The following is a 21,178-nucleotide window of genomic DNA, read 5'->3' as shown; positions in this document are numbered from 1 at the left end:
CTCTGCGCCATCGATTGATCTATCACTGATTGCATGGGAGGCCTTTTCAGAGTAAGTATCCTGGATACAAAGGGTCCCATGCTTCACTCTGACAACATGGCCAAAGGTAAGTGCCAAAGTAAGAGCCCTTTTTATATCACATGTTCTACATAATTGTAATGGGAATGGGAGCAGCTGCTCCGGGGACACCATAAAACCAACGTGCACACCCACACACAACCTCACAGTGGGCCGAAGCCACGTACATATCCAATCAACTTTGCATTGTCTGGAGAAGTCACAGATGAAAGTTTCAACTTAATTGTTAAGCACTTAATAGACTGAAATTACTTGTACACTTTAGCTGGCATGTGAGCGTTTTGTTTAATAGCCATTAACAATAATGGGGACCACATTCAGCCGTCATATACATACGTATGTGTATGTATGTGGGTCTGGTTGGCTGGTTGGCTTCCCGGGGCGGCGCGAAGCCGTAGAAGACAGAGGAGATAGGGACAGGGCAGGACACGTGCCGTAGACGGACTACATGGAGATTACATGGATATAACATTTAATGCACTTATTCACGGCATGCTAACAAATAACTATTGTAAATATAACTGCATTTGCTGCAATTGTTGTTGTACAATTAAATACTCTTGTTGTACACGTAGGCAATTTAAGGTTAGTCAACCATAATTACCATTCGTCCTACACCTAATTGCCACACATCACCAGAGAGATCCAAGCAGGCCATGTACGGCCGGGCCAAAGGCGATTAAATAGATTATTTCGCTAGATTGACTTTCATCAAATGTCATTTAGACTGTCAAGTACGATATGTACTTGATGTGGCCAAAAAACATTTTGTATTCGTCTAACAATAAGCATAAAGTTTTTAAAAAGTTAACTCAACTTCTTCTAAACTTTCATAAAAGAAATATGTATAAACATCTGTTGGTTCGGAAGGATTGTTTTCAACTTTTTTTAATTGAAAACTTCTTTATAATATATTCTATTGATTTTAACATTCCTAGGCACAGGATTGTGTGTATTAACCTTTATCATATTGATTGCAATCAAAGTGAGGTAATTCTCTTTCCCCCTTGGCGTAAAGGTCAGCTTGTTGAGTTCAAAACTTTGAATCTCTTAGGAGTATATAGATTTGTGGTCAGCATTGTATGTAGATCGTGGCAATTTCAAGGACTACCATTTGAATTCTACTCTCAAGTATCTTCTGCTGATTAAGCCAAGTAACTAAAACTAAAACAATTCGTTAGCCAAATTTAACATATGAAAGATATTTCCTTCAAGTTGCAGAGCATTGCAAAGTCGTATGAAATGTAGTTTGCCTTTTAAGCCATTTTGTATTAATTTCAATCTTTCATGTTAATGTCTCCATTTGGTCATTCATTTGATAAAACCATCAGATTGGCAGAAAGCAGCAGCAGCAGCAACTTGTTTGCAATTGCTGGCAGCACATAATAGAGAACAACAGAGAGCTATCTGACGCGTCTGTTTATCTAGGCACACCAACTATTTATAATGAAAAAGGCTGCCAAATCAAAACCAAAATAGATTTCATCAGCTTTCATTATAGATGTTCTATAAAAATGTTTGCTGCTGCTGCTGCCGCATTAAGAGGCTAAACAAAGGCTGAGAACGAGCAAAAGCTATTTCTTTCTTTTTTGTTTCTAAATATTAAAATAATATTAACCGTTTTTACAGTATTTTGAATGCCCATTGCCCCGGTAGACCTCCCAGCTCTCTCCCCCTTCCCGCTGGGTGGCCTCTTCCCTCGGCCGGTCACCAAGGGAAGTTGAGTAAACAAACAGTAATTATAATTGGCTTCGTTCGATTTCGTTTCTTTCGGCATTTTCGCCGTTTTTATCGAGGTCCGCTACGAATATACATAGTTGAATGACTAACCTCTGCCTCGGTTGCGGTTTCTGGCACAGCCTCAGCCACAGCCACAGCCACAGCCGCTGCCTCCGCCTCTGCCTCTGTTAACGTCAACGGCATGACGCTCTCTCGCCAATAGCAAATATAATCCAAAAACAAAACAATCCGATCTAAAACTCATGCGTTCCATGAGTTTTGCTTCTACATACATACATACACACATACATAGGTGCCCCTCCATAAAATTGCTTGCCGTGCATTTAAGCAAATTTACAAACAAACACACACAAGAAATTTGTATTCTTAGCGCGTTCCATCTTGTAGAATTTTTGGCTTTCGGCTTTTGGGGAATGAAACTGAATGAGGGTTTAGTTGGCTGATTTGCCTTCTGCCATCAATCTAACTTGAAATGCTTAAAGTATTTTTCAATTTCATATTCAAAAGAGGTACATGAGGAAACTTCAACTAGAGTGAACCTTTGACTGATAAATTTGTTAATTAGGAAATGTTTTACTTAAACTCACTCGAAAATTCATTAAGCCTATTCATACCAAACAGAATAGAAAACTTTAACCAAGTCCAATCTGCGATTAACTGAATCTAGTAAACACTCCCACTCCCACTTACTACACACTTTTTGCAAGTAAACAAAACTAACTTGACTAGCTTAAATACTAAACGAATCTATATTTTAGATTTGCTAGATCTATCTTTTATAGTATTTGAACCATACCTACTTAAACAGACGGATATGGCATACAAATTTTCTAAATTGTTTTCCACTCGCAGTAATAATCTGTGTAATAAATTTGAAAGAGAAAAGACTTGTCTTTTTGTGACAGAATTCGGACAGCAAAGATTCAACATATTTAAGATGTATGGGCCACAGTTTTTAATCAAATTTTGTGGATGTGGATGGTGGGGGGAGTGGAGGTGTGGGGCAGGAAATTGTACAAATGAACTTGATGCAAATTCTGTTTGGTTTGGCTATCGGTAAACCTAATATACGAAAATTGTTTAGATTGTTGTGGATTGTGTGTGTATCGATGTTTATGCAGTATAGAACTTGCTATATACATACATTCACATATATGTATGTATATATATGTATTGTTAATGTTAATGTATTGTATTTGCATTTGTAGCGTCTCGGTGATTCGTCATCGTCGAATTGAATTCAGTTGAGGCATGCAAATATCTACAGCACATAATTCGCTTGGCTAGCTTTATCCATATCTCTGAATCTGTTGTATCTTTATTTGTATCTAACATCTTCTATCTCTTTCTTGTTTTTTTTTTTTTTTTTTGATTGTTTATTGTTTTAGAGAGGAAGACACAGACCAAACGAGAGAGAGAGAGGCAGAGCAAGAGAGAGTTGGGGGGCTTTATTATATTATACTATATTTAGGCAAAGCTCGTACACATCGATCAACCAATGAGCGAAACTACATACCTATAGACGCTGATATTATTGAAAGGAGCGTAAAAAAAGTGTGATGGTGGAGGGGTTGGGGGAGGTAGGAAGGAGACGCCACCTGCATTAGCAGGCAGCGGCATCGCCAACGATGGGCATCGGCATCGCTGTCAGCGTCGTCGGTGGCGGCAAATGTAAAGTAAATTCTCTAATTCTTGAAAAACAATTTTCTTATTGTAGTTCCGCCTCTGTCGGCGGCAGCAGACACAGTATCGCGACGACGACGGCGACAGCGAGAGACCCCCATAGACCCGGGACCATTACCATACCCATTCCCATCCCCATTCGATTGGCATTCGCACAAGTTGCATGTTTGGGGTACGGCACCGTCTGGGGAGAAAAAAAGAAATTTGGTTTACGGTTTTACGGTGTTGTTTTCGGTTTTTATTTGCGGGCTTCCTTTTTTTCTTGTTGTTTTTATTTAATTTCTTGTTTTTGTTTTTTAAATTAAATTTTATTCCCGCTCACCTCGTAATCCGTGGACTTTGTTCGTACCCTTTTTTTCTTTTGGTGTTTTTTTTTCTTCTGTTTTTGGTTTCCTCATTAAAATGTGCGCGCTAATACGGTAAACGGTTTTAAGCTTCACGCAAAGTGTCTACGAATAAAAAACGTGTACTAAATATATAGCCATCTATAAATATATATAAAAATACATATTTACATCTGTGCCTTTTCATTTAAATTATCTTGATGTAGATGATTATAGTGTTTGTCAATGTGTGCAACGAGAGAATAATAATTACATTAACCGCTCGCTGATTTAATAGAAGGAGTTTTATTTAGTATTACCCTCTCTTTCTCTCTCTCCCTCTCTCTGTTTGTCTGTCTGTCTGTCTCGTACTGTGTGTGTGTGAGTGAGGGTGTGGGTGTGTGGGCTTTAAACCGCAAATGCCCAGCAGGTATGTATGTATGTTGTTTGCGTGTTTGTTTTAGCCTAAACCTCGCTCTGTGCGTGGTGTCAGAGCATTATGACCCATCTAATGGCCAGACATAATGACAGCCCTGGCAGCCTGTGGAGAGCGGTTTGGTGTCGGTTTTAGTCATATCTATGTATACATACATACATACAAACATGTTGATGCAGACCATTTTAACCATTCATAGTTCTGTGGTTTCTGCAATTCAACCACTTCAAATTGCCATGCAATATTAATATGCTTCAAAATGTTTGGACAGTAACCGAATAAAGCATAGATTAACAATTCAAATGTCAATAATGTGTAGCTTCATAAATGGAGCAAGAAAATCGAATACTAATAGTGACGACTTTCTTTCCTTTTTTTCATCTATAAGATCTGTGCTACAACAATCACCTGGAAATCGTTGAAAGCCTTTTCTTTTTTGTATTGATGAAACAATTTGTCAAGTAATCATCGATTACTTATATTAGAGTTCCAGAATTCCATCAAAGTCGAAAAGAAAAAAAGGAAATTCTTTCTCTAGACAACCCAAAATAATGATGATAAACCTGATTGCAGATTCGGGATTAACAACTCCAACAAACTTAATGCAAAACCATATATGTTATTTTGTGGGCCTGTTCATTGAGAGTTTTATATTGCTTTCCAATCGTCTGCATTTTGAGTATAGCAATCAAGATTGTAAGGCCTTGAAGAAACTGTTACTGCTCTATCATGAGTCTTTCATTTCAATAGACCATAAACTAAGTTGATGGTTCCTCAAATCTTGTCTACATACATATATGAGAAAGATCATTCTAGGAATTGCAAGTAGGGAAAACTTTTCCATTCTTCTTCCTGGTGAAATTGTTATTAACTAACCCATAAAGTTTTAAATACTTTAATGTATTTCATAGCCATTTCATAGTCTAAACTTTAGACTCTAGAGTTCTTTTTCCCATTTACAATTGTTTACAATTGTTATAAGAATCACTTTGGAATTTTAAACTTTCTACAGATCTCTTTTTTTTTCTCATTTGCATTTTTATTGTAAATTTTAGTGGTTTTTTGACTTTGAAGTAGTGTGGTCTATATAAATAAATATATATTTAAATATAATTTGGAAAAAATGTGTTTTTTTCGTGTAATTCTCTGTTGGATCGCGTTCTCTGTTCGAAGGTTACAGGGCAAACGATGCCAAAAACGACAGAAAAACGAAAAATGAAAAAAAAAAAAGAAAATACAGAATCCAGAAAAGAAAAATTGAAAAAAAGTATATACAACTACGTGGAGAATACAATAAGCGGCCGTGCCAGATGTTCCAAATGAACGAAATGGGCCAAAAAATGTGCCATAAACACCTCGTTTTCAACATGATTGGTTTATATATGTTTTAGTTGGTATTCCGATTGAATGGGTGGGGGGAGTGAGTGGGGTGTTGGGGGTTTGTTGGCCAAAAACTAATGGAAACATTGTATGAAGACGTCACAGAGCAACTCCTGTGCGTATAGTTCCATGGGATGACCCATCTGCTGGGCCTGGTAACACATTTGCTGGGCACGACGAATCAAACGTTGAACCTCCTGAGTTTCCGGCAAACGTCCAAGTAGTAAAAAATCAATGGCGCTTCGCCAGTTTGGACCTACAAAAACAACAAGAACAAAAGGATGACAATGATAAGGGGTGAAGGGGTTAGACTTGGGGTATACCTGCCGCATCAATGGCTGTTAAAAATAATGAGAATGATGCCACAAAACGCACAACATGGTAAGCATCTTGCATTAGCCAAATGGCAAGACTTGGCCAATAATAATACAATGTTGCTGCCCTCTTCGCATGGGCCACTGAGTGCAGCATATGCTCTATAATGCCCAAAAATGGTTGCCACATTTCCAACTCAATCCATTCGGTCATATATAAAAGCATGACCAGCTTAATGGGTAGTAAGATTAATCTCTTTCGATGGCTATAACGCTTTAACCATGCGGGCCAAAGTTGGGAAATGGCCACAATCAGCCCAATATTGAAGAAAACACTCGACCAGGTAAAGGCCACATTCGATCGTCGATATAAACAATGCTCTGTATTCGTATCCGTATCTGGACAATTGAATATTGTGATAAGATGCCACTGATTCCATTGCAGAAAGAAGCAAACTGTCAGGATTAGCCACGACTCATACAGATCGCGCTCCAATTCTAAAGCTCGTTTATACATTGACATCTTATGCATAATCAGCAATCGAAGGGATCGGGTATTGATTTCAAAAATTTACAAAATAGCAACAACAATTTCGTAAACGTTTATGAATTTTGTTGTGTTTGTTGTTTTTCTTTCAAATTGAAAGCAGTGGCAAAGCTTGCCCATATCAGAGAATTTGCTCTGGAAATGATTCCGGTTTGTTTCTGATCTAGATACAAGAGATAATAGATGATAGTCATCCGATCCGGATGGATCCAATTAGACTGATTATAACCTATAGCTGCTATCAACCATAACCCATTACCATTTCAATTTCCATCAGTAGTCAGGGGTTGTGGAAGAAAGTGATGAAGAGAACGTGCCATGCAAATGATGCCAGAATGAGAATCTATGTGTATATGTATGTATCCCATGCTTACATATACATATGTAAGTGTTTGAGTACCCCTAAGTACACACACTCGCCAAGCTTGCAGGCATAATGTGCCCTCAGTCAGTTAGTAGCATGTGCGCCAAGTCGCCATCGCCATCGTCATCGTCATCGCCATCGTTATCAACATAGTCTAACATCGCCAATGTTGTTCCCTTTTACCCATTTTCCCGCTCTCGTCACCCTTGATATCTTACAATGGTTGTTAAATTACAAAAAACTTTGCAAAAAAAAAAACTAAGAAGGGAAAAAGTAAAATCAAAGTTTTCACTTCTATTGAACTATTGCAAACTGCTTACTTACATACATACGTAGATATGTATGTATGTCCGGACGAGGAGGAGAAGGAGGAAAGAAACTTTCGAATGAAATGATTAAGCCTTCGGCTAGCTCATACCCACATGCATACACACATACACAAATAAATACATATTCTAGATTCTGCTTTTAGTTAGTAAAGCAATATTTACACATTTATTCGTCTTATCTGGCTTTAAATCGTTACAATTGTTTTGTTAGTGACTCAGTTTTAGAATGAGACAGAATGGCTTTTTCCTAACTTTATGACAATTGGACTTTAATTAAATTAGATTGGGCTTCTTGGGTTCTTGAACTAATAGGAAAACATAAATAATCGAACTACTACTTGTTCATCTAAACTTTAGATGCCCTACTTACATAAATTTCATTGAATTTTTCCAATTCTTTCTCTTGGAAAAATGCTTTGAAAAATGATAACTGGAGTAAGGTAGGAGCATCGATCTTCAATTCTAATTGACAATGTATTCGAAGGTATTCCAATCGATTCCACTGTGTCGCTCGAGACTACCCATCCTCCTCTTGGCTTCTAGAGAGTCTATCACGCTCTCACTCTACCTGCCTTGCATTGCCCCCTGTGCCATATGCCCATGCCCCATCAACATCTCGGTCGTCGCTTTGCTTGAAGTAAACAGCATTCGAGGGTAGTGTAAACAATCATTGACCTCGTTCATATTTCTCGGAGAGAAAAAAAAGCTCATTTGCCTCTAGAGACACTGGCGACGAGTCTAAGAGACTATGAGACCATGCCACTGCTTTGGCTGTTTGCAATTAAAAATTGTTGTTTAGTTAGTTGCTACCTCAACTCTTCTCCCATCTCTCGCTAGCGCCACAGAGTCTTGGTGCGTCTTGTAGTTTGCTTCTCATGTTACTTCTTCACTTATTTCGACCATTTTCGAATCTATTAGCTATGGTCGAAGATGAAAAGAAAATATCGAAAGGCAATATATATTCGCAGAATTGTAGCGATATTTTGTTTTTGTTGTTCTTTTTGGTTTTCGCTTTCTTTCAGCTTGTGTTTGTTGAATGATGATGAGCATAAAGTACAAAGAAACTGAGAAAAGCGCCAAATCACGATAGCGCGGAAAAGGGAAACAGTCGAAAAGTAAAATCATGACCGAGATGAGGAAAATTTAAGCGGCTTGTTTGCTGCCGCTTCATATCCTCCATATCGTGGCAGGCAATCAAGGATAACTCGCATTATCCCGAGGCCCACACGACCCATACGTAATGGAGTGAGTTACTGAGTAGAGAGAGTGAAGAAACTTTGAGCATGACGCCAGTGTAGCGCTGCTTTAACATTTTTATGTGACTCAACTTCCCTCCATCCCCCACCCCACCTCTCCATTCCCCCAGTCCCAGTTCATCCCATTTACTGGCGTAGAACCCACCCAATCAAGCTATACCCCTGCCTCATCATTCTGGATTTGCTCATTTCTTTTGGCCTACAGAGACATTATGTAGTTGGCTTTATCGCAAACGATTTGCCAAACACAATATGACGTCGACCAGGACCAAGACGATGTCAATGGCAACGACATCGACCACAGAAGCGCACACACACACACATACATACACAGAGGGAACACTTTGCCTGATAGTTGACTGGCGACAAAATGTTTCAAAAATGATCCAAGAACCTAATCGAACTTTTTTGGAAACTCTAGCAAAAATTTGATTAGCTTGGTTAGTTGGTCAACAAGGTTTTCCAAAACTTTCCTTTTTTTGCCTTTCATAAAGTCTTGGTCATTGGCTTTTGAAAATCCTGAGTTGTTCCTATCTTTATCTTTAGTGATCAGAAAACGTTACCTAATACTAATTTTAATAGACATTTTTTTTTTTGCTGCATTTTTTCGTTCATTTCACATTTATAGTACAAGTAATTGAAAGTGACACATCTGTCGGTTGGTCATCAATTCTAATTCTTTTTGTTGTTGTTGTTCTCCCTTTTCGCTCTCTGTAAATCTCCGTGTTCGTGTGTATGTTGTTTTGTTTTGCCACCACAGCAGCAATTTTTGTGTTAGTCCAAAAAAAAAGAAAGAAAACCGTCAATGGAATAACTGTGAAGGCTTTTGTTTACAGGGCAATGCTTGGTGACTTTTTAGGCTCTACTCCTACCGTTTATATGAGGCATAAAATTAATGACAACAATAGGCAAGAACAACAGACAGACAGTGAGGCAGAGGAACTGGCAATGGGACAACAACTAGACCCAAAGACCGTCGACCGTCGACCGTCGACCGACCTCTTCTCATAGAGGTCGGCTTTTGGGGTTAAGTTTTTCTCTTTTTGTTTATTTTTGGATGTATGTAGTTTTCGTTTCGTTTGAGGGGGCAACTGCCCGGGGGTTGCTTTTCTGCCAATAAGCATGTGTAATAACAACACTGCCCGGGGGCAACCAGTCACCAGTCACCATACGTTGGCCGCATCTCACAAGCCATCCTTTTTGGCTAAAAATTGATTTCATGGATAGTTCGTGGAGTTGGCTCTACTCAACGATGATTCTTCCAGCACGTGCGTGAAAATTTATGCGAATATTCGCAGCGTTTTTAGTTTTGCACACACACACACACACATACAGAAAGAGAGAGAGAGAGAGGAAGAGAATTCGCCAAATAAACCTCGAACTAGCTAAAAACTTTAACTTGGCTTTGGTTTAGAATTCTCCACATATTTCATTGCATACTTTTGGGCACAGTGAACTATTTTTTAGCAAAGTGCCAAAACATGTGTGTGTGTGTGTGCTTGCTTAGTTTGTTGGTGTTGGCCTGTTTTTAATTTTCTATTTATTTTTTCTTATTGATGCTGCCTTAATTGGTGGCAATTGAAATATTTGCAGTTTTTTTGTTATTATTTTTGTTTTGCCTTTGAATTTGCTTCATACCAAGAAGATTCATTCTAATTATCGCTTGATTTCAATTTGATTTGATTTGAATTGTGGTTGATTTCGTTACGTTTTCTTTTGTCCTTTGTTTGAAATGATTTCAGCTCTAAACAGTTGGCACTTTGACAGGCTGCCAAATCTGTCGCAATGGTTGTTGTTAATTTGCCCCTCTTCTTTAAATATTACGCATACGCCATGTTTTCTGTATGTCTTGCCATTCGCGTGCTCCCTTCCTTCTTGTTTCTATGTTGTTCTTTCTCGTTCCATCTCTGTCTGATTGCCTTCCTTGCATGCTTCTGTGTGTGCGTGTGAGTGTGTGAGTGTGTCTGTCTCTCTGTCAGCCTGTGTGCTTCATGCTGGCGCCGGCATTTGCCAAGTGTCTGGTAGCATGTCGCCCCTGGGCAGGGCCAAGTCACACGCCACTTTCCGGCCAGACACCCCTGGCCCCCTAAGTTGCCCCCCGGTGTCTCTCTCTCTCTCTCTCCGTCTTCGTTCCTGTTCGCAAAGGCTCCTTGTGTACCCCTCCCCTCCCCCATTGCCTCTTGAGCTACTTTGAAGTGCGTCTATTAATTTTCATATGGCAAGCAGTTCACAATATTTATGTTTGCATCAATGGGCTCCGTCTCCAGCTGCTGCCACCCAAGGAAACGCACACGCACACTGGCACACACACACACACACACACACATGCTTACACGCCTATCAAATTAAATAATTATGCGCTTAATTATTTTTTTTTGGCGGGGGAGCGCGTAATTTTTAATGTGCAGTTAATTTTGCTAAGCCAAAAAGAGCAGCTTCATTGTGGACTCTGCTTGAGTATTTGTGTCTCTGTCGCTGTCTCTTTCTATTTTGTCTATGCCACATCTTTAATTGTTTTTTAATTTGAATTTAAATACAGAATTTCAAGCACAAAAGTCTCACAACTGTGTTTGCCTTTATGTTAGTGTGTGTATTTGTGTGTTTATCTCTCTCTCTCTCTCTCTCTCCGTGTGTGTGTGGTTGTAAAAAGCTTCTGGCAAGGATTAATTGCCAACATTGCTCTGCCACATAAGTCTTTTAAAAGTGTAGATGGATGATTGAAACGGCTCTTCGTTGGGTGGGTGGGGGGTGCCAGTAAAAGTCTTGAGGGGCGAGGGCAAGTGAGGACTTGTGTGTTAAATTGAATTTCTTTATCACATTTCCCTAATGCTCAAGTCAAACATTGATCTATCTTCTCCCCCTCTCACTTACCCTACACAACTATTCCTTCGTGATGGAGCATAAATTTTCGGTTTTCCGCATTTGCACTTCGATTTATATTTTCTTTGACCACATTAAGGAGTTGTTTCTGGACCTTGTCAGATCGTTTATTTACACTCACTCTCACATACATATATCTTTTAATTACATCCATCTAGACATTTAGCATTCTTTAACATCTTTTCTTGTCATGTATTGTCATGTATTTTGTATTGGATTGTAGAACAAATATGCATTGCACTTAGGTTTTTGGATAAGGACTGTCTAGCTTCTTTTTGCTTTCAGTTATCTTACCATATTTTATGCATAAAGTTTAGAAAAGGAACCTGATTAAGCGAATTTGTCTTGCATTTCCTACTGGATAGTTGACAAGTTTGACAATCACTTGGGACGAACAAGACATAGTTTTGTTTCTTGTGGGGTCTATAAATAGTTTTTCTCCCATAGAAGTAGTTTTGGGAGATTTTCTTATTGAATGAATATATCATGACACAGAAGTACAATGACTTTTAAAGCAGCTGCAAATATTGCATTATGCCTGCAACTGGAAACTGGGAGGTTGCTGTTGGTTTTGAATTGTGGGTGCTAAGCCATATCGTTTAACTGCCTCAAAGCCATTGTTAATTAGTGCACCGACCTTGTCGTAATTAGTGCGCACATTGCACGTTGCAGCGTCGCATGCTGCATATGGCCCAGTCTCAGGCCCATGCCCATGCCCAAGCCCAGACACAGGCGCAGGCACAAGTCCGGGCAAGGGCCCGAAAATTTCACTTTGCCTCCGGCTATGGCTTTTGTCGATGTGTGTGTGTGTGTGTGTGTGTGTGTGTGTGTGTGTGTGTGGGTGTGGGTGTGGGAGCAAGGGCTGATGCTAGATGAGTGGAAGTGTTGGTAGTGTTCAGCCTCGTAAGCCTCGCAAATGCGCATAATAAGTTTTGCATTAAGCGTCAAGTAGAGCTAAGTTGCCAATGGGGTATTGGGTGGATGAAGGGATGCAGGGATGAACGAAGTGAAGCAATGTTATTTTTGGTTGCGCCAAGTTAAAATCTGCTGAAGCTGCCTGTGTCCTAGGATCTCTCGGTCAGAAGACCGAACGCTAATGAGAAAAATGTCTAGTTAAAGTTTCCTTCAAAACGAGTTGCAAAAAAAAAAAAAAACACATTATTTCCTTTTAATGTTTTCCTCCTTTGTGATAAGATTACGAAGAAGACGTTGAAGACATTTGAAATTTTTTGTTCTTTCTTTTCGAGCATCAAAAAGTAAATGTTAAGCTAGTTGGCAGTTGGTTTTAGATTTTAGGAGTTGCGTTTTATTTAACTGGTTTCATAGTCTTCCAGTGAATAATTTTCCTTTTGAATGAAGCTAAAAGCCTAATAGACAGAGAAATAAAAGATGTTTTATTAACTCAATTTGCGGAGTTTGTATTGATGGACAAATAAACTCGTTTGTTTTTGTTGATCAAGTATATACATATATGTATGTACTTCATATGGTTCTTCTATGCTACAGGACGAAAGAAGGATAAAGGATAGAAATAACTTTATTTGTTGTTTTCCTTAAATTAAAGTCACTCTTGAACTGAACCTTTTAGCCAAAATTGTTTGTTAAAATTAAGCCTAAACACATTTCCGGTTCCAGTTTCATACCGTAAACATAGCATACTTTTTTGGGTTAAAAAGTTTGGGTTTTCATTATCAGTCAGACAGACTAATTTCTGGCTTTCCAGTTTCTGGCGCCAAAAACAATTTCGCCCAGCTGTTCTAACGGTCAAAAGCTGTGACCCAATGCAGCTTTTTGACGCAATCAAAAAGCTTCTTCCCTTGTGTCTCTCTCTGTGTATTTCTCTCAATCTTGGTGTTTATCTCTCTTGTGTGTGTGGTGAGTAATGAACTCAAAGAGAGAGGGTGTGAAAGCGAGCTAGTACGACAGAAAGAGTGAGATAGAGATGGGGACAAAGCGGAAGAGGAAAAGAGGAAGCACAACATTGCTTCGCTTACCCAATACGCTCTCCCTTGGCGTTCCTACCTTTGAACGAAGGGTCGCCTGGCGTGGGAGTTAATGCTCGTAATGTCGAATTACTTGGGTTCTAAGTCTTTTGTCCTGTATATTTTTATATTTTTAAGCCTCGGCCTTTTCTTGTCAGACAAAAGGCACAACAAACACACACACACACACACACAAGGACACAAATGTATATTTCTACATTATATGACGTATACGCCACATGGTCGGTCGGGTTGGTTCACAACAAAAATTAATGAACATTAAAATGAAAAATTATGTTTTTACCAAATACCAAACAGAAATTACTTAATCTCAATACATCGATTAATTCAACTGATTTGAAAAGTTTTCAGGTCGCTAAATCCTTTATCAAAAAAAAGCAATCAAACAAAGTGTTTACCTTAGCCAAATTTCTTTCCATTAGAATCGATATTCTCATTCAAGATTTCTTATGAAATAGTCATGATCTTAGCGATTTTAGTTATATTCCATTTCGAGAGCGCACTCCTAATAGGTGAGATTTTACCACTTCCTGCTTTCTTTTCAGTTGCCTCGAGACTTAATGAAAGAATTTACTAAACCCTTCTGCATTTTTTGGGCCTTCTAGAAATTTGAATATACTAATACATACATGCAATTGAAATGCAGCCCGAATTGCTTAGCCAAATTGCTAATTTACGAATCCGAAGCGGCTTTGGAACTGAAAGTGTCTTCTGCTTAAACTAGATAAATTGTTGAATGCAAATAAATCATGCCACAATCTCTCAGGGTTGCTTATAACCAGAAACCGGTTTGATTTATTAAGTGAGTTGAATGTTTCCGAATATAAACGGAAGGAAACATTCCCTTGCGGAAATTTGTATATATGTATTTTCAGTTGAGTGGCAAACCGAATGTTTTTTCTACTTTTGCATATCATTGTCTCAAATGTCAAATTATTTTTGGTTTACTTCAGAAAATAAAATCAATCCAATCGAAATCATCCATCATAAAGTAAAGCAAGATTATTATTATTCGTTTTGAATCGTCTCCACAATATCAAAAAGGATTTATTAAAACTTATGTATTTCCCGCCAGCTATTTATTATATGTAAGTACATCCAGAACCAGACTTATCCTTCATATAGCTATTTTACATGTCCATATCTGTAATTTTATAACAAAACTTGTTATATTTCGTCTCGAGGATCAAACCACAATCAAATTGGTTCTTAACTTAAAGTGGTTTACAGATTTTAGATATTTTCGCACTGAATGTTTTCTAAAATTGTTTTAAACTTCTAATTGAATTGAGAGTAACGGAGAGTCTCAGGGATTGGAAATCCTTGTAGAAGTGTAGAGGTGACTTGCAGTAAACTAGTCATATTCTAAATTGTTAATATTATTCAAACTATTGACTTCAAATACACTAAAGTTCGAGCTTCCTGAACTTGATTGCTGGCAAAGTGTCGCAATTTGTTATTAATTTTCCTCGTTTATTATGATAATTGCAAACAAATTTGAAATCTAATCAGTATTAACTTTTCTTATAAGAGGCTTTTGCTTAGTTTCCAGTAATTTTTGAAATTTTGAGTGTATGTGTGTGGGTGTGTAGGTGCTTGTGGGTGTTGTTATTATTCTTGATGGTTAAAAGCTCGCTCCAGGCAGGAAGCTTGCCACGAAGTAGTTGGAAGCGGAACGGGACGAAACTTCACTCGATGTGTGTGTATGCTTGTGTGTGTGTGTGTGTGAGTGTTTGTTCGGGAGCTTCCTTGTCGTATCAACAAGGACATTCGACCTACTGTTGATTGTCAGATGAAGCTTTTCAGTTGATTTTCAGACCGTGCCACGTACGGAACAGAATAATTTTTTGTTGCCACACTCATACACACGCACACAAACACACACACACATAGACACATACGCACGCAAAAACCGACAGTCCAGTCGAGTGTTGTTTTTTTTTTTTGGTTTTTTTTGGAACATTTTCTTTTTTTTCCCAACAATGTAAAGACAACAAAAAAGAAAACAATTTTAGCAATAAATTTGCAAAGATCATTAAATTGGCAATCAAACAAAAAAGAAATTGAAACAATTAAGAGACGAAAACAATGCAACGGATTTTGTAAACTGTGTGTGTGTGTGTGTGTGCAACAAGAGAACCCAAAAAAAGAAGAAAAAAGAAGAAAAAACCAAACAAACCAAACAAAAAACTCAGATGTAAGCCAACAAAAATTATTTACAACAATTTCAAAGTATTAAATGTTGAATTTTTTTCGGGTTTTCGATTGTTGCTTGATGCAGAAATTGAATCGGAAATCTGATAAAAAGTGAAAGGAGCCAAAAAACGCCGCTTCGATTGATAAAGCCATACACCTGCTCCCACACACACACACACACACACACACACATACACACACACCCTGGCATACAAGAAACCCGCTCTCTTGATATACATAAACATATATAATAAAAAAAAGTAGAGTCAAGTCTGACAACTTAACGACTTACTTAGTCAAAATGTACATTTGCTGAGGGGGTAAGAGAAAGGGGTTGAGAAGAAGGTTCAAGGTAGAGAGAGGTGTGGTGTGTGCTTTTGGATTTTGGTTTGGACTTAGATTCAATGTAGTGTTTGGGCCACTGGGGTGGGGATTGGGTCGAGATGCCAAAAGTTATAGACTGCCCAAACAGGACATAAAAGGGTAACTCTTGATAAAATATTCAATTTTTTTCCTTTTTTGTGTCCTCCTGCCTGGCTGCTGGCACATTTTTTATTTGCTCTCTCTGCTTTTAGCCAACTTCCTTCTCATCTCTGTTGCGTCTCATCCCACAAGCCGCAGACGTCAGCGATTTCATCTTGTTGGTGTTTTCTGAATATAATCAAATCAAAAAAGAAGAAAAAAGACACAGCTAGAGAGGTCGAAAGAGAACGCGGTGAGGAATAAAGAAAATGTTGAAGATACAGTCAGACAGAGGAAGGCGGAAAAGATTTGTGGGAGGACCGAGAAGGAGGTGTAAAAGAAGTAAAAGAAATGAAAGAGGTTATGTAAATTTCTGCTCACGTGTGAGGCTTTTTGTAGGTGTATATGTGTGTGTGTGTGTGAGAGTATGTGTTTGTGTTTGGACCAAAAGTAACTTTTATTACTAATTTCTAGCTCTCCTTTTGCCTGCCAGTAATTTGCATAATTTACAGCCGCTACACCAAACCCCACACACCTGTATACACCTCTCTCTCTTACTCTCTCTCTATCTTTCCCTCTCTTTGTGACTTAACCTAGGCAATAGTCTCTGGTCTCCATCTGCTTCTCTCACCCACTCTGTTTCTCGTTCTCTGAGAAAAAGTTAATAGCCAGACATACACACATACATACATACATATACACACGTATGTAAGTTGGGGCCACAAGTTTTTCGGGTGCCTAAATAAACCTACATATATGACTGAGATGAGGAGAAGCTGTGGGGAGGGGCGGAGGTGGTCTGACTTATCTATGGTAAATAATGGTTACAAGGATACGGTGTTGCTTTAGCAAAATAAACATTTCTTTTCTTTTTGTTTTTGTTTTCATCATTTCCCTGCTGCTGCTGCTGCTGCTCCTTCCCGTGTGGGTGGTGGCTGAGGGGAAGGACGGAACGGTGGGGGGACGGTGTTGAGTGAATAAAAATGAGTTTTGTAATGAAAATTGACTTCTTTTGGGGGGTTGTCTTTATACCTGGTTAAATTGTGACATAAAAGTGATGCTAAAACCTTTTAGTTAAATAAAAGTCAAACCTTAAGGGAAAAATATAGATGAAGATGAAGATATAACCATTCAAGTTATCAAAAGTAATTTTATATAAAGATTAACCAAAGGCAACAAAGTTTCTCAACAACACAGATGAGCTTCCTTCTTGGTGTGCGAAATGCATACATATCCGCCAATCCTGAGTCTTTCAATCACTTTGTCGATCAGTTTAAAGAGTGTCCTGAAACAAGTAACTGTTAAATAAGTTAAGGAAAAGTTATATTAATGCAGATAGCTTTTAAGGTTCGTTCTCAATAAATTTGTAGTAAATTTATAGATTATAGTCGGAGCAACTTCTGAACAAATGGAAAGAGTTTTAGCAAAATGCAACCAATCAACTTGTCATTCATTCAAAAATGAAAACATGAAACTGTAAATTGTATAAATCAATCAAAAGATTCTACAGAGCAATAGAGAGAGACAGAGAGAGAGAGAGAGTGAGAGAGAGACAGAGTGATAGAGAGCGGAGGGGGCCAAAAACATGGAAATAAACTTGCTAGCAGTCACATTCAATGAACGTGTCCAAGACGAATCCTTGATGTGGCCAACACAAATACATTCATATGAATCACATTTTTTGGGAATTTCTCTCTATTTGTGTGCTTTTCAGTTTTGTGCTTGGAAATGTTTGCAATTTCCAAAAACAAAACTTAATAAAAAACAAAAAAACACTGCAGAACGAAACGAAAGCTAAACGAAAGGGCAATCGAAAGCGCAAAGAAAACTCTGCAACAAGACGTAAGACCGACAATTTCATTTTTGCCAAATATTGCAAAGTTCTTTACACCAATAAAAATGAAAGGCATATACAAATGGCTTATACTCTTGGCTAATTGTAAGAGAGATCTCTAATATTTGTGTCCATGTGAAAGGTTCAAACGAAAAACTCATCGACTTGATCAAATTTATAAACGGGATAAGTCTTATTATCTCTGGCATTTATAGAGTATTAGTTGAGTCCTTATAGCTCGAGTTTTTTTCTTTGGGGCTGTCTTTCTTGTTTTCTTTTGAGTGACTTTGGCGGACGCCCAAACACATGAATGTTGAAAGCTGTTGAGGCACTGGGGGAATGGGTTATGTGTCCTGTGCAACAGAAATGGCGTAAATAATTGTTTGCTTAAAAATTCCATTAAAAAAGTGAAATAAACTGCGACGTGGCTCAAGCTGAAGATGCAACTGCAAACTACAATGAAATGACGACATGATTTATAAGTAAACAAAAAGAACCCATTGAATCCAAAATGTAATTAAAACTTTTCAATGGTTTGTTGCATGGAGGAGGGACGAATGCATTATCTTTACCTTACTTAACGGTAATCAATTACATTTGTAAACAAAGTAATATTGCTCAAAGGCAATAAACAATTACTTTACCAGAAGTATTACTTGTAATACCTATCAATAACATTGAATTGCCTTTTATTCTTTTCGCCATAGTCATGTCTTTTAGGAATAATAGTTCTAGTTAGTTTAAGCAAGTCCATATTATCTTTGCAGTGTATCTCTCATAACTCACCTCCTTTAGCCCCACACACATACACAGAGAAACAACCAGCTAATGCAGAGTAGCCAAAAAATTAGCATTAGAAAAGAAAAAAGTTTTTTCTCTCCCTCTTTTATTACATTTTGGCCAATCCCTTCGTTGAGAAAGTAAAACTTGTTTACAAGTCGTTTGGCAATTATTCAATTAAATGGCAAACGTTCATGGCGTAACGTATACATTTCAAAGTGGGTAAAGGGAAATTTACATAATTATTACGATATAATTAGCAAAGAAATCGATCAAATATAAAGGAGTATTTTTGCTATAGTCTAAGTCTCTAGACTTATGTGATTACAAAGGCAAACCTAAATAAATTGAGTTCCCTTCCATTCAGCATGATTTTGCCCCACTATTGACTGTGGAATTTCTTGAATTGCAGTGAGGAAAGTTTTGAATTTTACTTCGAATCGATTTGCATTCTACAATTAAAAGTTAAGCCAAACGGAGAGGCATCAAGTTTCTGGGTTTCAAGGGCAACAATTTGTCTCAAATTCTTCAATTTGAAATTCAGAATGTTCTGCACTTTCCTGGACTGTTGGCTAATTTGTAATGATCTTACAGTGGGAGAGAAATCGTAATGCTCTTCTTAGTTGAAAAAGGTCAAAGAAATTGTCGCTTGTATTAATTTATCAGAATTATTCTGTTATTGAGAGTTTGGAGCAGACATAATAAATATTTGGTAGTCCAATAGTGCTCAGCCGTTTCGTTTTGTTTTACGGTTTGCGTATTTTACCTGCAGACAATTTTTTTATTTTTTGTGCAATTGGTTGTGCCTGGCGGGCGCCTTAAAGTATGCTCAATTTTTTTCTTCCCTTTCAATTTCCGACACTGACAGACACAGACACGAATACGAACACGAAGCAACAGCAACACGAATACGGACACAGCCCTGAGCCTTTGGCACAAACAACTTCCGACACACACACACACACAGACACATGGACATGGTGGACATGGTGCACCCGAGACGAGGAATCGAAAAGGGCAGCGAGCAGCAAGTGACTTGACTTGAGAACTGGGAGTTGGGAGTTGCTAGATGGTAGATGGAAGTAAAGACATGGACAGCTCGTTAGCAATTGCATCACAGAGCAGTCAGCGTCATGGTACTGCCTTCATGTCCATCTTCAATCTCCATTTTCTCTTCGTCTCCTATCCACCTCCGTTGTTCCCTTCCCCGGGGGCTTTGTCCCCCTTGTATGGCTTCCGCATCATTTGTTCGCGTCCAATTCGCGTGACAGAGTGGGCGTGAGATACACATATTTTTCTCTTCTCGTTTTTTCTGCATTTTTTTTCCAGCTTAAATTCAAGATCAAATGAATATGTACATATCGCTTATATGGAGTGTCATTTGGGAATCAAGTCAAGATAAAAACGTGACTTGGAAATTGGTGCTTATGCAAGATTTTGTGTCAATGAATCTCCAAAAAAAAAAAAAAACCAAAAAAGATGGAAATTCTGTTTAATTTGACTCTGTCATCTTTTTGGCCCCGCTTCTTTTCTTCATCCATTTCCTTTTCCTGTACAGTTGCTCATCCTTGGAGAATTATTATTACTGGCATTCTGCTGCTTCTTCTACGATTCCGCCTTCTGTTGTCATCGTCATCGTCATCGTTGCTGTCGTTGTCGTTGTTGTCCTGGTGGTGGTCTAACACGTTGACAGCAGCGCGACGAATTGTTGTGGAAATTTCATCAAAAGTTGCCCATTGGCTGGGCCATTTCTTGCTTCATGGCCATCAAAATTTGTCCGCAACTCGTAAAAAGCGGCGAAACCGAAATGAAATGCCAAAAGATGGCACACAGCATCACAGCGCACTGGGTGGGCCTGGTCTGGTGTGGCCAAGTCAGGCCTGTTCTGGCCGGTTCTCCTCTTTCTTGCTCTCTCTCTCTCTCACTTTTCTTTTGTGGCCATCTTTTACGATTGCGTTATGAAAGTTGCGGTTTCTGCTCTTACTCTTGTTGTTGTTGTCTTCTTTCTTTCATTCTCTAATTTGTCATTCGCATAAATATTATTTATGATTCTCTTTACTGTCTCCTGTCTCCTTCCCTCTCTCTGTCTCTCTAGTTCTGTCTTGTCCTCTTAATTATGACTTGGATTCCATTTCATAAATTATGATTATTGCATTTTAATGCCATGCATGAGTAACGGTATATATATGTATATGTATAAATAAATCACATACACACGTAGGTGTATATACAGATTTTGTGGCTTTTGCTTTTCTCCATTGCCAAATCAAAGTCAATTAAAGTCTCGCGCAATTTGCTTGTCAAGTGGCAACAACGAATTTGCAAAACTTTTCGCCGCCTCCCACTGTGAAAAACTTGCCTAGGAAATTATTAAAATTTTAATTACGTAACTCTATAGAGAGAATGGGTATAATAGAGAAGACTGATGAGAGGATGATGATGGGGGGAATGGGATGGGGATGGGGAAAAGTTGTAGACATTGCCGGTTGTCGTCAATTCAGCAGCCGCAAAGGTAACGAAAACAAAAAGTACCAAGGAATGCCACAGCCAAGTTTGTAGCTCCTTCGAGGCAA

General features: G+C 38.4%; 1 protein-coding gene and 1 long non-coding RNA gene across 10 annotated transcripts in view; one reads left to right on the top strand and one right to left on the bottom strand.

The window, feature by feature from the left end:
* Positions 1 to 3,559: 3,559 nt before the first annotated feature.
* The window catches only part of Frq2 (Frequenin 2), a 32,072-nt gene continuing 14,453 nt past the window's right edge, over positions 3,560 to 21,178 (top strand). Inside the window, exons 1-2 of one of the 9 annotated variants that reach the window (XM_068302880.1) lie at positions 3,592 to 3,673; positions 14,287 to 14,421. The gene's annotated coding sequence lies outside the window, so the exon portion shown is untranslated. Of the gene's footprint in view, positions 3,674 to 3,766; positions 3,921 to 4,096; positions 4,255 to 14,286; positions 14,422 to 15,142; positions 15,531 to 21,178 lie in introns of those variants that run through there. The other 8 variants (XM_068302884.1, XM_068302876.1, XM_068302879.1 and 5 more) reach the window with 8 other exon arrangements.
* On the bottom strand, positions 3,570 to 4,032 carry LOC137586741 (uncharacterized). Its single transcript, XR_011033822.1, has 3 exons — positions 4,017 to 4,032; positions 3,824 to 3,950; positions 3,570 to 3,685 (listed from the first exon to the last, which is right to left on the bottom strand). It is a non-coding gene; the product is annotated as an uncharacterized lncRNA (long non-coding RNA).

The sequence above is a fragment of the Drosophila tropicalis genome, unplaced genomic scaffold (assembly GCF_018151085.1).
Source record: "Drosophila tropicalis isolate 14030-0801.00 unplaced genomic scaffold, ASM1815108v1 contig_158, whole genome shotgun sequence".
NCBI lineage: Eukaryota > Metazoa > Arthropoda > Insecta > Diptera > Drosophilidae > Drosophila > Drosophila tropicalis.
Note: the sequence above shows the minus strand (reverse complement) of the source record. Positions and strands in the feature narration are given on the sequence as shown.